This window comes from Phalacrocorax carbo, chromosome 4, assembly GCF_963921805.1.
Source record: "Phalacrocorax carbo chromosome 4, bPhaCar2.1, whole genome shotgun sequence".
In the NCBI taxonomy this organism is placed as follows: Eukaryota; Metazoa; Chordata; class Aves; order Suliformes; family Phalacrocoracidae; genus Phalacrocorax; species Phalacrocorax carbo.
The window spans coordinates 76,496,388-76,512,712 of record NC_087516.1 but is presented as its reverse complement, the minus strand read 5'-3'; the positions used below and the strand labels follow the sequence as shown (position 1 = coordinate 76,512,712).

The 16,325-nt window shown below is 40.7% G+C and overlaps 1 long non-coding RNA gene across 1 annotated transcript in view; it reads left to right on the top strand.

The window, feature by feature from the left end:
* The window catches only part of LOC135313178 (uncharacterized), a 158,759-nt gene that overhangs the window by 80,783 nt on the left and 61,651 nt on the right, over positions 1 to 16,325 (top strand). Inside the window, exons 2-3 of the long non-coding RNA XR_010372804.1 lie at positions 15,330 to 15,529; positions 15,897 to 16,004. This is a non-coding gene — a long non-coding RNA (uncharacterized LOC135313178). The remainder of the gene's footprint in view (positions 1 to 15,329; positions 15,530 to 15,896; positions 16,005 to 16,325) is intronic.

The window sequence follows — 16,325 nt, the reverse complement described above, 5'->3', positions numbered from 1 at the left end:
ATCTTAGGGCTAAGGCTAAAAAAATTAAAATTAAGAAATTCAATTCCAAGGCAAATTAATCTGTGAGATGAAAGCCTTCATTTAACTTTGTTAGGATGTGAATGACTCTCATTCTGGAGAATTAAAGTCTGTCTGTCCTATAGCATACACATAATGAGAAGGGGACATGCATGTGTCTGTCCTTACAGGAAAGCTCCCATGGCAGCAGAGCTGGCAAGGTTCTGCCTTTGTTTATTCCCAGCACACCAATGCACTTGTGCCCCTTCAGATGCTATGACTACTGGGTTCAAATAACAACTTAGTCCAGTATTTCTTTATGTTCAAGCTAGTCTATGGGCAAAGACATTAGTATTGTTGAGTCGCTGTCTATGAATTTGTGGACAAAGCAGACTTATAAAACTTGTGGTTGTTATAGTTGAAAAATGAACTTGATTTCAGTAAGAGCAGGTCTGGAATTACACAAACGGGTTGTACTTTTCAGTGTAGAGCAGTCTATCAAGGCAACAGCTTTTTTATATACAGTTTATAATTAGGTATGAGCAATAAGATGTTCTCTTTGTCTGTAACTGTAAAGAAAAACAGTTATTCTGAGTTTGTGGGGCAAAAATGATGCACATACTGAGTTTCACCTCGTAAGGCTATTGCTAGTGTGAGGAGCTTGCTGTAAACACAGTGCAAGTCTTATTGCTCTGTATTCTTACACTCTAGCAAGAACCAGGATATTTACTGAAACCTGTGCTAATGAAATGACGGAAATCAGATGCAATGAAAATCAAACCTCTTCATTACTGTGGTCAATGAGAGCCTGTAACTGGTTGCTATGTGACAATTCTTAAGATCCTCCAAAAATAATGGTAGGGTTGATCTTACAATAAAAGATATGAGCCAGCATATAAGGACATTAACAAAAAATCTTCAACTTATGTAGTCTGGAAAAGGCAGAGAGAACAGAGATAATGTCAACTTTAATTACTGTTTCCTTCTGAACACAGGGAATAGGCCAAAGGGCATGAATGGAAATTAAAGAAAAATGGAAAACAGATGGTAGGAAGCATGCTACAGGAACTAGAATACGGGCAGCACTGTACATAATTTACCAAAAAGAAAAGGGGCCTTATGAGTTATTTTGTCCCATTTTAAACAACATCATCTTATGGTCTGTTTCACAACAACATTATTACTAAATCAAGTCCCCATTGATAGCAACTGCTGTATTGTTGCCAGAATTGAAAACTCTTCCTGCTCCAGGTTTTATAAGACATCTTTGATATATAGGTCAAGCAAAATTGGATGCTGAAAGATAGCCACATAAATTAATAGCCTGACATTCAAAAGTGCTGGCCACCAAAGCTACCGTATATTTCAGGGGATACTGGTTGAATACTTGCTATTTTGGAAAAGGTTGACATTGATTTAAATGCTTCAGCGTGGGATTAGGAGACTAATTTTAATAAGCATTTTTAAATAAATCATGTCAATATTTATGACAATATATTGCAAAGTGCTGTTGCTTTGTTTTAGAGCCTTTCTTCTGGATAGGAAATCATTTAGTCCAGGCAGAATTTCTCTCCCTTTACAGCAGACTTCTCAAAGTTGGAGGAGCTGATTAGGGAATGGACCTGATATTCAGTGGGGAGGTTTCAAAGTGTGAAATCAGAAAGGCTTTAAGTCACACTAAGCCATAGACTGGTGAGACACAAAATCCAAATGGTAGTTCTTCCAATTAATCCGAAAATTCGTGCTTGTTTTGAAATTAATTTTTTTCTCCTCCAAATCCTGCCCCTGAGGGGCAGGGTGACAAGGCAGGGTAGGCAATGGCGCTGACTTACTCTCAGCGTGTTGCTGTGCACCCCACAGGCTGCCCCCATAGCCACGTGTGCTTCACCCTCCTGATTTTTTGGCCATCTTGGGCTGGTGGGGAGCAAGGGGTAGCCCATGAGCCAGCCCGCTGCCAGGATTTCGCTGTTTTCCTGGCCCTGTGGCTGCAAGCTGCTGGAGCTTTCATTTTCGTCAGCTTCTTCCAGTTGGGACCCTGGGGCTGTACCCTTGACTCCGTACTGGGACTGTCACTGGTATTCAGCAATGCTTTTCTGTCCAAATACTAGTTGAGGGAGTGGACCAGCAACAATACGCCGTCTTGCCATGGCTGGCTCCTGTGTTATATGCTCAGCAACCAGCCGGCATGTGTGAGTGAACGTACTTGGTGGCGTGGGTGCGGCCTGCTGGTAGCGCTTGTGCCTGTACCATGCTCCTGCTTGTCTGGGATTCTGAACTAGCTTCTGTGTACGTGTGTGAGTTTGGAGCCATGTTCCGCTTGGGTCGGCTGAACCACAGACACCATTCTCCCCGGTCTGCCAACATTAACGGTGTTATTCAGCATTGCACAGGCCACTAGTAGCTCTAGTAGCACACAGCTCTCCTCATAGCTACCCCATATAATGTTTAGGGAGAGCCAGGTCTAAGCTTTTTCATGGGAAACTTGTAATTTGTTGGGTTTTACCTAGGATGAAGCAGAACCATGTTCAAATCATGTATGGAACATCATGGAGTTCTGTGAACGGCCTTCATCAGAAGTGCTGTCTCAAAGGAGAGGAAAAAAGGCCGAATGTTAACATAAACTTGGACATCCCTAGGCTTCCAGCACCATGATGGGAGAAGGTAATGAGGTCACGGGTTATTTTTTTAGGTTCTGAAGACTGACTTTGAGAACTGAGGAAAAGTAAATAAAGGATTATTTATTAAATGAAGAAAGGATTATCCATTACAGGATAAATCTTGCTTGCCTTACGTGTACAAATAGTTCCCATTGACTATGAACAAGTCAAATACTTACATAAGACATTTATAACTTTTTATATAACCTTATAAAATGGCATATATTCTTCTATGTCCTGGGCTTAAGAAGCATACAGAAATTAGCCAGTTATATGTATAATGAAACATTTTTACTACAGATATCTTCAAAGACGGGTTTAAACAAGAAAACTTCTTATCTATTTAACCATAAGGTAAATTTATCCAGAAAAATATCCAGATAACTAAGGAAGCTTCACTGGACAGTCTCAGTTGCTGTGAGAACAGAGAGGCTGGGACAAGGGAAGGAGGACGACGCAAAGCATTAAAACATTCAGGCTTATTCAAATGAAAACTTTCTCCTCCTCCTGCACATTCCTCAGACTCTCAGAGCGTGGGGCAGGGCTAGCCTGGGGACGCTCCTTGCTGGATAATAGCAACCTTTATTATAAGACACTACAAATTAATTTCAGAATAATTTTCTTCCCGCCCACCAGCCATAGTTTACTCAAGGCAGATTAAGCAGAACATGATTTACTTTAGCCCCTATTCAACACCATGAACTAAATACCACAATTATAGAGGATGTCAACAGAGATAGCGTTAACTGTTAGCTTAGTGATACTCCTAGCTAATCCCAACTGTCCTGTCTCTGGGCTGCATTTTTACAAAGTACCAGTGTAATGTCACTGAGGAATCGGGAGGACCGAGGTGCTTCTGTCATCCCCTGCACGGGTGATGCATGGATTCATACCCACAAGATACACCATGGCATATGGGTGTCCTGCTCCTGCCCCGAATTCTGTCAGCTGTACGTGACACATTTGTACTTGGTGACCGTTTGTGCTTCAAGTATGTCTGGTATTAAGTCACTTGGCAGTTTGTGCAGCTTTTAGCTGATGTTATGTTCTGTATACTAGATGCAAAAACGGTTCTCATCATCTTTCATCCTTATTGATTGAGTTAGAAATCACCCTGCTTTATATTTCCCATAGTTTATCTCAGGAATGCACAGATAATGGCCTTTCATTAAAAGAGGAGGAAACAGTCAGCCTCCTATTTTAATTTTATTCAAAGGAACAGCTGAATTGAAAAGGAAGATCTGGATGTTTTCCCCTCTTTCTTTGGAAAGTCAGCTACAGAAATTGAGGAGAGCAGACCTGAATCACCACTAGACAAGTGCATTCAGTACTGCTCTGGAGTAACTCACAGACATTCTTTTCCCTGTGGTGAAATATTTTGAAATCCCTCATTTTTGTCTGAATGGCAAATGCCAAAACCTCAGTGTTTTTCATGAGGAGACATTCTTGTCTTCTGGCCAGCTCAGTTAGCTTCACAGCAAGAACTGGGAAGTTAAGGTTATGGCAAAGGGAGGATTTCCACATTCATGTGGAGGTAGAGAGCAGCTGCTTTCAGTCCTTTGACCTCCTGTAGCACTGAGATATCGAGCATTAGAATCATGACACTGTGCAGAAAGTTATCAAATCAACTAATTCTGCAGGGCTTTAACCATTATCTCTATCTATAATTTTTCTCTGAAGGAGGTTTAGTTAAGCTTAGACACTCATCATGCAACTAAAGATCATGCCAGGAAATTTTCACAGCAGCTATCAAATACTCCATGCTAACTTTTTCAAAAAAGGAAAAAGAAAGTACCAAAAAAGCAAACGATGCATTCTCTCAGTTCCATGCTGGAGTCTATTTCCTTTCCTGATCACAGTACATATTGCGATGGTCTAACCTGTCACCCATAATCTGAATTCAGTCTTCAGCTTGACCTGTGCTTGTGCTGTTACTTTTGCAGATTCTGTTTTACATTAACTCAATGATAGGGCAGTTTTTATCCAGCTAAAATATTTGACTAGGCTTTTCCTCGCATCTTTTCCGTGACAACTGCAGTCCTCCCTAGCGCAGCTCCCCCAGAGTATGGTTGCCAAGTTTACACTCCTAGAACATAGTTTGGAGCGCATCCCCCTTCCCTCGGCGTCCCTTTGCAATCTCCTTGTCCTCGGTCTGAAGGCCCTTCCTTACTCGTCTGCTAGTCACTATCGTGATGTCTCCATCCAGTATATAATACCAGGCCCTATTGCCAAATCTTGTTTTGTCCAACAAGCTCTTCTTAACTACGTGTGGGCTTGGCAATCTCTAAACACACAGAAAGAAACTTCAGTGGTGTCCTTCAAACTCCTCTTCATTAATGTGTTACCAGTAGATCCCCTTGGGAAGGATGATGTTGCAGATGTGATGAGCAGGATTTTTTCACTATTTTTTTTTTTTTGTGTGTGCTTTTCTGCCTGCCCGTAGTTATTACTTTTCTCCCACAGCTTGTGGTATGGCCCTTCTCTTACTTTGCATCTGCATGCCATCCGGCATGGTGGTGTGGGGCTTGGTGAGCAGGGCTACCTTTTGGGGCACCCTTGGGATGCTGTGGCTTGAACACCAATGCTCCTCTGCCTTCCACGAGTCTTATTAGTCACCCTTGGCTTCTTAATGGGTGGGCTTGTAATCATGATCCACAAAGTCATCCAGACTAAATTCTCATACCTTGCTGTGTCCCAGTGTGGCTTCACAGGCAGCAGTCCTGGAAACAGTTTTTCTTCTGAAAGGGAGAGAAAACCCACGTGTCCAGCTTTTTGCCTTTGCATAATTTTTCTCTAAAGTTAGCCACCGCCTTCAGTTGACCGAGTCTGTGAGGTGCTTTCTTCCCTGCCTGACCTGTGTGCACATCTGTCCCATCACGTGCTTCTAGGTGATTCAGTAACATAAATTAAAGTATGTTAGCAGGGAAAACGCATGTAGTGTATACTGTAAAATGAATCAGTAGAGGGTTTCTGTCTTAAAATGGATGCACTGCAGTTAGCACAAACTAATTAGCATATAATTTCTGTACAATCATGGAAACTCTGTTCATGTTCATATTTGCTCTCAGAACTCTCCTAGCCCTCCCAAAAGCTAGAAACTAGAATGTGGTGTTAAGGATGGGAGATGTTATTGCTGCTTCCAGTTCTGTCTGCCTCTAGCAAGTACTTTCCATTTCTGTGGGGTTGAAGTGTTTGCTTTTAAAATTAATTACAGTAGGAATTAAGGGTATTACAATGGCTTTGTGGTAATGCAGTTTTAAATGGAGATATATCTGTGAGCTACTGCAACGTGACATAATGAAGTTTCCTTGGAATAATCACTGAATTTATTTTTGGATTAAAAAAAACAATCAAGCATTTTGATAGGTTACATCTGCATCTGATTTTCTTATTAGCTGATTCAGCATGTTAAATTTGCATTGACACCTAGCAGCTTATTGTATAGTATGTTAAGCTCTGTGAAGGCAACGTGCTATTTTCTAGGGCTAACAACAATTATGTAGCGCTGATAAAGTGCATGTTGACCTGCACAGTGCTGTACAGAGCCCTGTCAATCCAAACTGTGTTCTGAGAGAAGGTGGAAAAAATCTCCATGGTATATTACACCCCATTAGGTTTCCTAACCAGTTACAGCAGCTAACTCTAAGGATTTTTAACCTAAAATTCACCTCATTCAACCTAGCTCTTTCTTCATATTTTAGAGTATTGTCGCTGCTGTCACTGGACACCGCTTGTGACATATCTGTCACCAGAGTCTGTAAATCTTCCAGAGGGAAGCTTAGAAGGGCAGAAAAATGCCAGTTTGATGGACGGTCTCAGCTGTTTTCAAAGTTAATGTATTAGAAATGAACGATGGACTGCTTGTCTTTAGAAAAATATGGACCTTTCTAGAGATGGAAGGGTTTTGAAGCCACTGGGGAACAGGTGAGGGAAACACAGCAGTAGGTGCGAACCTGGAGATACAGGCCTGAAGAGGATCAGCAGCACTCCAGAAAATCTTTTAGATGTGAAACTGGAAGTTTGAGCAATTTGTGATGTTGGCCAACAGAGATGAAACTTGGAGTGAGTTGTTTATGTGCGCTTGGCTCCCAGGACTGACTCCCAGCATCAACACCACTTGGTTATGATATCTTGCTGATCAGCACTGAAGCCCAGGTTTCTTTTTCACCTTCACACAGTTTCGTGTTCTGTAACAGGCCTCATGCCCCAAGCCTGTCCTACATCCCTGATTAACTGAAACTCAGGCTCTGGAATTTCATCAGGTGAACTAGAAACTTTCCAGGGCGGATGAAGAGCACTGCAAGGCACTGTGCAGAAGCTGGGAGCGAGTTAAACACTTTGCCATACCCACACCAATCAAACGTGAATTCAGCAGCTACTCAGGACTAGGTGTCTCTTAACAAGAAAGCCAGGAGCTTTCCTGGAGTCATGAAATACTCTGTGGAATCAAATTAGTCCCCCAAAAAGTGGTTTTTACTCTTGAACTCATTATAGCCTGTAAGGGCTGGATATTTAGCTTGGTACTTCAGGCTACGCAGATCTGGGTCTCAAGCAGTGTCATTTATTTGACACAGTTTAAAGCCACAATTCTAGCTGCAATTCAGAACATGAAAAATAGTTTCCACTGGATTCCCGTAGTTTCAGCTTCATCACTTGAGTTACAATGATTTCTTGTTGTGCCTGAACAGAGTCCACAAACTCTGCAATTTACTGCTTCCTGCAACAGTCTGACACAGTCCCCTGTGGGAGAAAAATAAGTTAAACAGAGAACTTTTTCCTCTTAAGGAATTATATTGATCTTGCAGATGCTGAGTTGACTTACTGTGTTTTTCCTTACAGCACTTGGCTGCAGATTCACTTAAGAGTAAATATAAGAGCCCTATCATCTCATTTCCCCTTAAGCCTAAGCATTATAATCTCTGTCAGTTACTGACATGCAGTTTGTCTTTTAAAGATGAGATTCAATAACATGAAACAGCTTTTCAATGTTAGCTAAATTCTGTGTCATTATTTCCCTAACTACAACTACTTAATTTCTCTCAAAAAAATCTGTGGTTTATATGCAGCCTGAATTTCAAGTGCAATATATAGAAAATATAAATATTTAAATTTGAGATATGGTTTACACTCTTCTTTGCTGGAGTGTTTCTTCTTGTTTCAAAAACCACAAGAGTGTAGCTTAAGTAGCCTCCTCAAGAGAGCAAATTCATCATGTGTCTACTTCAAGGCTGTCTTGTTGTTTAAGGGCTAGCTAGACTGTGGTAAATAATCCACAGACCTTAACAGGAGGCATTGCTGACTCACATTCCTTCTGGAAGAGCACCAGCTTGGTATTCTTCTCCTTCTTTCTTTTACCCCTTTTCCATCTCTTTTTCTCTGGGATGGGAATGAAGAGGTTCTTTCATCTCTGGAGACTTCTGTGATGTTTATTTGACATAGACCTTTATAGTTTTACTTCAGCTTGACTGGGCTCCTCGAGAACAGTTTCCATATTCTACAGCTAGCTACAATATGTTCTTCGCTGCAGAATAAAATCTGTGTTTCCAACATAAGGATGATTCTTGGCATGTGTCCGTAGACCCTGTGTCCTTACACAGCATGAGTCTGTCACCTTTACATCCTCATATAAGATGAGGAACCTGCTCAGAGGCTTTCCTACCTGTGAAGTTCATTTCACATTCAGTCTTAAGCACACATGTCCACATCCGGATGTACAAATATATATGTATATAGAGGTAAGCAAAGGGTATGTGAAGAGTATGGGACTGTTAGCTTGACCTTGGCCAGTTGTATGCAGTGATTTTTCTGTCTTGAGGCAATCCTGTGGACACCATCAGATGTGCTGTGGTAAAGCAACACCAAATAAATAGTGCAATATGATTCAATTTTGATTTGATGTTTGAGAATTGACCTTTTGTGCTAGGTAATGTAAACATGAAATAAAATAGCCAGTTTTCATCCCAAAGGCTTACTGTTTCAACGTATGAATCTAATGTACTAATCTCTTATCTCTTGTTGAGTAGTTGATGTGTGCAGAATGTGTAGCTTGAAGGCAAAATACACTGCCGTGGCACTTCCTTTAAGGCTCGGTGTGTTGCTCACCGTCCAGGCTTACTCTTGTAATCTTCCAATTGCTTGCTTTATTCCAGGTTGTTTGCATACCAGTGCTAGGGTCATTTTATGCTATTGGCAGTTTTGCCATAATTAAGCAAAAACAAGAAATCTTTGCTTTCATTCTGCAGAGCCCTTGTGGCTGACAGAAAATGACCCTGACATGCAACTTATATTTCCACAGTGAAAGAGACTATGTTTATAGCAAATGATTTCAACTTCCCTTAGTAAATAAAGGAAAAAAAGTTCTAATCGCTGACACTGTGTTTTACAGGTAATTGCTTTTAAAAAATGACTTTGCTTCCTCATTTATGGCTAGGAAGCAATAAAACCACCCTCCCATTCACTTCAGAAATTCACCACAGAGATGTTGCAAATAGAGAGACAGGAAAAGAGAGTGTAAAATACTTTTTAAACCAGACATCGCATTTCACCATAATGAAGGATTACCACAATCATTTTCCCTTCCTTCACAGAGCACAAGGGCTATAATACCTCTGAGAATTATGCCTTTGCCCTTCAAATGCTCGTTACCATATTATACAGTTTAATCAGAGATGATATTTGTTGGAATGAGCAAGTTGCAGGCAGCCACTGGGCATTGCTGTGGAATGCAAGAGTAAAGGGAAGGGAAGTCCTGCTTCATTTTTGGCTTTAGAAATTGGACAGCCTACAGGGTGTAATGTGCCTGGCTCAGGCTTTGGGGACATGGAAGTTCATAAAGCCGTCCCTTCTCTTGGGCTGCTGTGTTGAGAATAGGCACAGATGCAGACCCTGCCTTCCTCCCTCCCCTCCTTTCTACCCTATTCTGGTATGGAGCCTCTCATGGTCTCTGATGCTTCCCAGGACAGCTGTGGTGGCATGAGGTGGCTGTCCCAGAGCAGTGCACTGCCTGTGCATTGCTGGGAAAAACTGGGGAGAGGGAAAGGGCTGAGACTTTCCTAATTTAAGCAAAGAAGCACAATGTAGTATTTAATGGAAAATCTGGGATAGGACTTCTGAGCCTTCATTGCAGTGCAGATGTGTTTAAGGTCTCAAAGACTGTTCTACTTTTGGCAAAAGCATATTGCCGATGCTTTTTTAAGCATACTTGTGCACAGAAAGTTGCATGGTGGCAGTTCTCCAGCAGTCTTAGATATGAGCTAAAGATGCACCAGTGCCTTCGGAAAGAGGAAGGAGCATCTGAGTACATAGCTCATGAAGAAGAGTTCTCAGAACAAGCCTAATGGGTAAGGGTTCCCAAAACAAGTCTAATAAGTTGATGCAATCTTGTGAGGAAGACTTGAGGCTTTATTTCCTTTTAATCGATTAGAACTATTCTGAGGTGAGGTGTTGAATGAGGGAGGGGGCTTACGAGGGGAAGAGGGATCAGTGATAAGCATTTCCATCTCAAATTACAAAAGGAGCATTCTGAAGAATTTTCATGAGCAGGAACAACTACGTCTATCGCATGACTTCTGTGAATGCTACTAAAAATTGCAGTTTGTTTTCCTATGGCTCCTTGTGGCTGCAGATGATTAGGGAGTACTGTGACGTAACAAGTAATTGCAATTTCTTTTTGAGACCCAGGTGGGAAGAGAATATGTACTTGTACTTTGGCTGCTTCTACTCCTTCTGTTCATAGCCGTGATGAGCGCTTTTTAATTTTTTTTTTTCAATTTTATCTCTGTTGACTTCCTGAAAGGATAGGACTAGTTTAATTGAATTAGGCTAGTAGCTTCTGATATGTACAAGCCCAGGCAACTCCCTAAATTATGCGGGAAAAGTGCTTTTTGAGAGATTGTCACTGAGAAGATAAAGATTTTGTAACAGCAGAAAGCATGGAAGATAGTTGAGGTCTGTGGTGTTCTTCAGACTGTGTTTCTTTTACAAGGAGTCTTTTGCTGGTTAGAAAAACTGCTTGGTGCTTGCCTAACACCAGTCTCGCAGTTTTCTCTTTGGCCCCTTATCCAAGTTCCCGTGACAACTGTTGTCTGCTTTATGGATGGGCAAATAATGCGATCGTTAAAGATGCACACTGAGGTCAGAGGTTGGCTGATGTTTGTTTAATTGAGACCCATGGCAGAAGCTGGAAAATCCTCAGCAGGAAAGGCCATTGTCCAGGGCTTATTAGAATACTGAAATAGGTCAAATAATTTAAGCCTGACCTTCCTGCCTCTGGTAGAGTTTTAGGGTTGGTATACAGTGACTTTAAACCACTTCTGCAATTTCCTGATCCTAAACATGCTAAATCTATTCCCGTGAAATACTGTAACACAAACTCAAGGTCCTAATATGTAAGATGATAGGGTATTTTTGAATTATAATTTTGAATTTTAATAAGGTAGATTCTACAGTGTTTCAGCATTTTACTTCTCATCCAATTAATGGAGAAGAAGAAAAAGAAGGTAAAACACAGAAAAGGACAAAGTCCCCCTAGTTTAAAAGAAAATTCTGTACCTGAACGAGATGCCTGGCATAATTCATTGATGAACGTGAACCCAGAAGAGTGTGCTATTGCTGCTGATTTTTCATTGCAAGCTGAAAAGGAAACAGATATTCCTGGTTAAAGAGACAGGAATGTCCTGGTGTGCACACAGTGCCGGTGGGTGCCAGGAACAGTAGATGATCTATAATGCACAGAAGGGGTTTAATGACTTAATGAACCTGCTGTACTGAATCAGTCAAAATCCAGCAAGTAGAAGTTTTGGAAAAACATGCTGACTTCTGGCAAGAACTGCTTATTTACTGGACTTCACTTATCTTATGGTCTATGATAGATCATTACTTTCAGATAATATTTGAGGATTATTACCAGAATTTCAGTGAAGTAGCTGTCTCTCTCTTTTCTGGGAAAAATTCATGTGTATATGTATATAAAAAAATGCTCATTTATTTACATGATTTCCCTCAAGAATACCTAAAAGCCTAAGGATGTTTTATCCAAGTGTTCTCCCTCTTGAAATTTACTTTCATTAACATATAAATATACTGTGGGCTACACCATCCAGGAGAAGATTAATAATGATAATTGTGGGGAAAAAAAAATATTTCTTTGCACTGAGGCTGTAAAGAGACAGTCTGTTTATTGGCTGGAACAGAGACTTGGCATGCTCGGCTTAGAATACTTTACCACTACTCACTGTGTTAAAGAATTGCAAATTATTATTTTTGTTTTTCATGTGTCATGTATGTTAAGAACTTTGCACTGAAAGAGAAGTAAGTGTACTGGAGACTCTCATAGGAACCTGGGAACGGTAATGGAAAAGGTGGGTGTGTCAGAACAAAATTAGGCACCTTAGAGTATGTTTATAGAAGTGAAAATGCTGGCTTAGGTGCTTAGACTATGATGTTATCCTGCAGTGTAAACAATATATTTACAAGGCAGTAATACGTAACACTTGATATCCATAGCGGAGTAGCGTGGGAACTTAAGTGCATTCTTACATTATCTATATGGTGAAGATTGAATACGAAACTCTTTGCAAAGTAAGGCAAAAGCTTTTTAATGTATCATAAAGGTCAGACTCAACTAATCTCCAACAACTTCTTAGTATAAGTAAAGCTGCATATAAAAAAGGGTTTGAAATTTTGCACTTAACGGTCACATCCTCCCCTTGCGAAAGGCGGAATAAATTCCTTATGTCCAGTTGAGCCGGGACAATTTATAGCATCTGGCAGCTCAGCCATATACATTTTAAGTACACAAATTCAGAGGGGAATATTATTTTTTAAATATGCAAAATATTGTTTTCAGCGAAAAGGAAGCAAAAGTTATGTATTAGAAAAAACTTGGACATGCCTCAGTTTGAGTTTTAGTGTGAGCCTTAGAAACCTGGCCTATATTCCTTAAGCGGTTTGCAACCACCAGCCAGCTTTCAAGGGGAACACTCTGCTCCCCATGGGGAAGGATTTATGATTTTATTCAGGATGTATGAAACGCGATGATTTTGGCTGGATTTCAGGAAACAAAAGGGGGGGGGGGGCAGCTTATACATTCATTTACACCCCTTTCAGTCTCCTTGTTGTCAGTGACAATGAACAAAGGCAGAATGTGGGGTACAGAATGGCAACTGTGTGCTTTGTAAGAACAGCCCGAATAATAATAATAGTAATAAAAAGTAAAGAAAATTGCTGACCCTTCTGTGAGTGGAAGCTGCTGGTGCTGGCGGAGCTCTGAAAAACAAGGCTGCAGCAGAAAACAACAGCAGCAGATTCAGAGAGCCCCCATTAGGGAACTTTCTTCTAGATCCTTAGATCTTGTTTTCTCTGACCTACTGAAATGATCTGTTATAATGCAGTGTGAACTCAGTCTTTGGAAATAGATGAAATCAGTTGTGGTTCCAAAATTCATGTATGTGCAGACAAGTAACTATATTCCTGGAATAGGCAGGAGCTTTTCATCCCCTGAGCTGCACGAATGGACGTTTATGCATTTTGAGGGAAGCTGTTTGAAACGTAACTTTTAAAACCTAAGAAAAGTGCTGGGTATCCAGTCAGCTGAAGGAAATGCTTCCCACTGTTCCTTCTCACTGATAGTTTAATGTTATCTAACACATGGTAATTTTCATTTAATGAAAGCGGGGTGTGTGGGGCGAACCGCTATCTAAAATAAGCAGTTTCTGAGCCAGATCCCTGGCTTGCATCCATTGCCTCTGCACCGCTGGTGCATGAGGGAATTCCTTGGTACCGCCGAGCTACAGGAGCCTGGCCTCCGCAGCACCCTCTCGCTCTGCCTTTCACGGGGAGAGCATGCCCGGGACGTAGCTGAGGCCAGGCAGGAGGGTTACTTAAACCATTTGTGAACTCTGGCAAGCCCCAACTGCTGAAACAGCTCTTGGGAGGATGTTGCAGCTGAGCGCAATTTTGAACAGTCTGAAGCAGCTCTGTCCTGCTGAGTGGGGTCTCAGCAGGCCCCCACGTGGGATGGAGTCCTGAGACTCTTGCAGGTGCTTGTTGCTGCACTTGGATCTTGCTGCAGGAGGTGGTGACTGAGTATCTGCACCCAAATATGCCATCAATAGCTTCAAAACAGAGAGACAGGCTTTGCTGGATGGGAGTAAAGACCCCTGCCTATCATCTAAACGTATCTGCATTTTGTAAGCAAAGCAGTAACTTAATAATACAACTGGAAGTAACAGGTATTGCCTGGGAGGCTGAAAGTGAGAACTGAACTAGTGAGCTGTGTTCCACCTGGGATCTGCAAGAGCCTTGAGGTCATTGACAAAGATGTCTTGACTTGAAACTGTAAACTTTCTTTGGGATATGCTCTACCCTTGAATAATCAAGTATGGAATGATTTATTGACATTTTATGCAGATAGAAGAATCAGTCTAAAGGGAGACAAATAGGCTATTGAAATGGGTTTCTTTTTGATGGAAATGAAAATAAAATGCTTGGCTTGTTTCATATCATGATGTAGCTTGCAACCTTCTACATGCCCTTAGAGGGAGAAGGTTCATACCCACTACAGATGTCTAATGTTAGCTATCATTAAATTTTTGACATAGCATCCAACACATGCACACTGTGGACCTCATTACTGCTCAATGACAAGCTTGCACAGACTCAGAATAATTAAAAACCAGAAGCAATGGAGCAGCAGGCCCATATGAAAACAGACAATCACAGCTAGAAATTCTAGCCACAACAAATTAAGTCTGACAGTCTCACCATACTAAGCTGCTCGTGTCTTTCTTCCTTCTTGTGTACTATATATTCCTAAATACATGGTAAAATATTAAAATGTAATTACACAGTAGCTGGAAAACCTTCCTTCACCTGTAGTATATGTCTAGCTGCTTTGCTAATATTGCCATTCAGGTACAATTTAAAATCAACAGAGAAAGTTATTCCAGAACCTGCACAAGAAGGTCACAAACTGCCTTTGAAGGCACTGATACTTCCTTTTGTTCACTCTTATGTATCTGATTACAAATTACTAAATCCTACTGCTATTTGAGAACTTTTAGATTCTAATCAGTACTTTGATGAAAGTACATCACGATAATGCAGATGAGTGATGTCACCCTTTATACATCCAGCAGCATGCATGGACAAAAATGCGGAGAAACCATTCAAAAGCACCGGGACCTTTGTGATCTAGGAGCTTCCTTTGTAATCAGTCCTGACTGTACATTGTTGCCTAACAACTAGACATTGTTAAAATGTCTAATTAGACCTTTAAAAAAATCATGTAAATACAAAATGTTCTGCTTAAAATATGAAGCCTTGCCTTTATGTTGATAAAATAGAATGAAAATCTGGAATAAGGAAATGTTATAGAAATTGGCTTGAATAAATAAGAAGGAAACATGAGTAAGCTGTAGCAATGTCAGCAAATTAAAGGTCTACAGTAAAGGAGACATTTTATTAAATTAAGTAGAGGTAAGCATCATAGCCTTTTTTTCATGTAATGAAGTGTAATGAAAGGAAAACAATGTAGCTAGGTGTTAATAAATAAGCAAAAATTTCTTAAAAAGTAGGGTGTTTTCATAAAATATAATGAAACCAAATGACTGAAATAAAGATCGTAATATAAGTATAAATATAATGCTGTGGTGGTTTTTTTTTCTTTTACTGCAGATGGCATGGTCCTGACATGTTCTTCTAGTCTCTTTGACACCCAGTATTTTCATTGGGTATGAAACTCCACAGGACTAATCTCTGAACTAAAAGCTGTGCTGAAGGGAGGAGAGCACTGTTCTGTGAATTTACGAAGGGGAAGGAATGCAGAGATCTGCCTCTCTGATACATATTCAACGCCACCTGACATCCCAGAAGCGGTAATGCCTGTCCATTCTTTTCTAGTCTTTATATTTCTTCGCCTGTGTGGTTTTGCATTATAGCGTCAATATTCTTTCAATGTGGATTATGAAGGAGTGACCTTACCTTATTTTAAAACACACACCATTAATCTAGGATAATAGGGAATTTCCTGTAAAAGGGATGTTCCTGCCACCTTGCACTGCATATGGGGAGTGTGTGTGGTGGTGTTCTGAGGCTACCCATGAAAATGACAGCGAGAAAAGGAAATGTAACCACAGCCTATGTTCCTAAATGCTACGTGGTGCATAGAAAAGGGTTCTCTGTAGAGGTGCTGCAAACTGAAAGCAGCTACCTTTTAGTAACCATCCTCTTTTTCTCTGCCAGGGACTGCTGACACTCCCAGCCCTTTAGTCTGGTGCATCTGAAGTACAGGAGAAAGACTTGCCTTGTAGAAGTTGTTTGAGTATCTTAGATATACCTCCTCCCTCTCAGGTAATCAATGCTGCTTATTGGTTGTGAATGTGATTAACCAATCTGCTGTGCATATATAAACTGGTGATTGACACAGCGTGAAAGTACTAAACCATTTGTAAGTTTGTCGCCAGAACTGAAGAGATCATCTACGACATTGGCTGTGATCATAGTTATACATTTACTATAGTTTGTTTTCAATTCAAGAACTAGAAACCAGCTTCTGTGCTCTTGTAGAGTTTGGCCTATACTCCCTTATTTTTCTATCCCATTCTTTCTGAATGCATGTATATATATTTATAGGGCTCAAACTGCCTATGCTGTTTTATCTGGGAAGCCCAT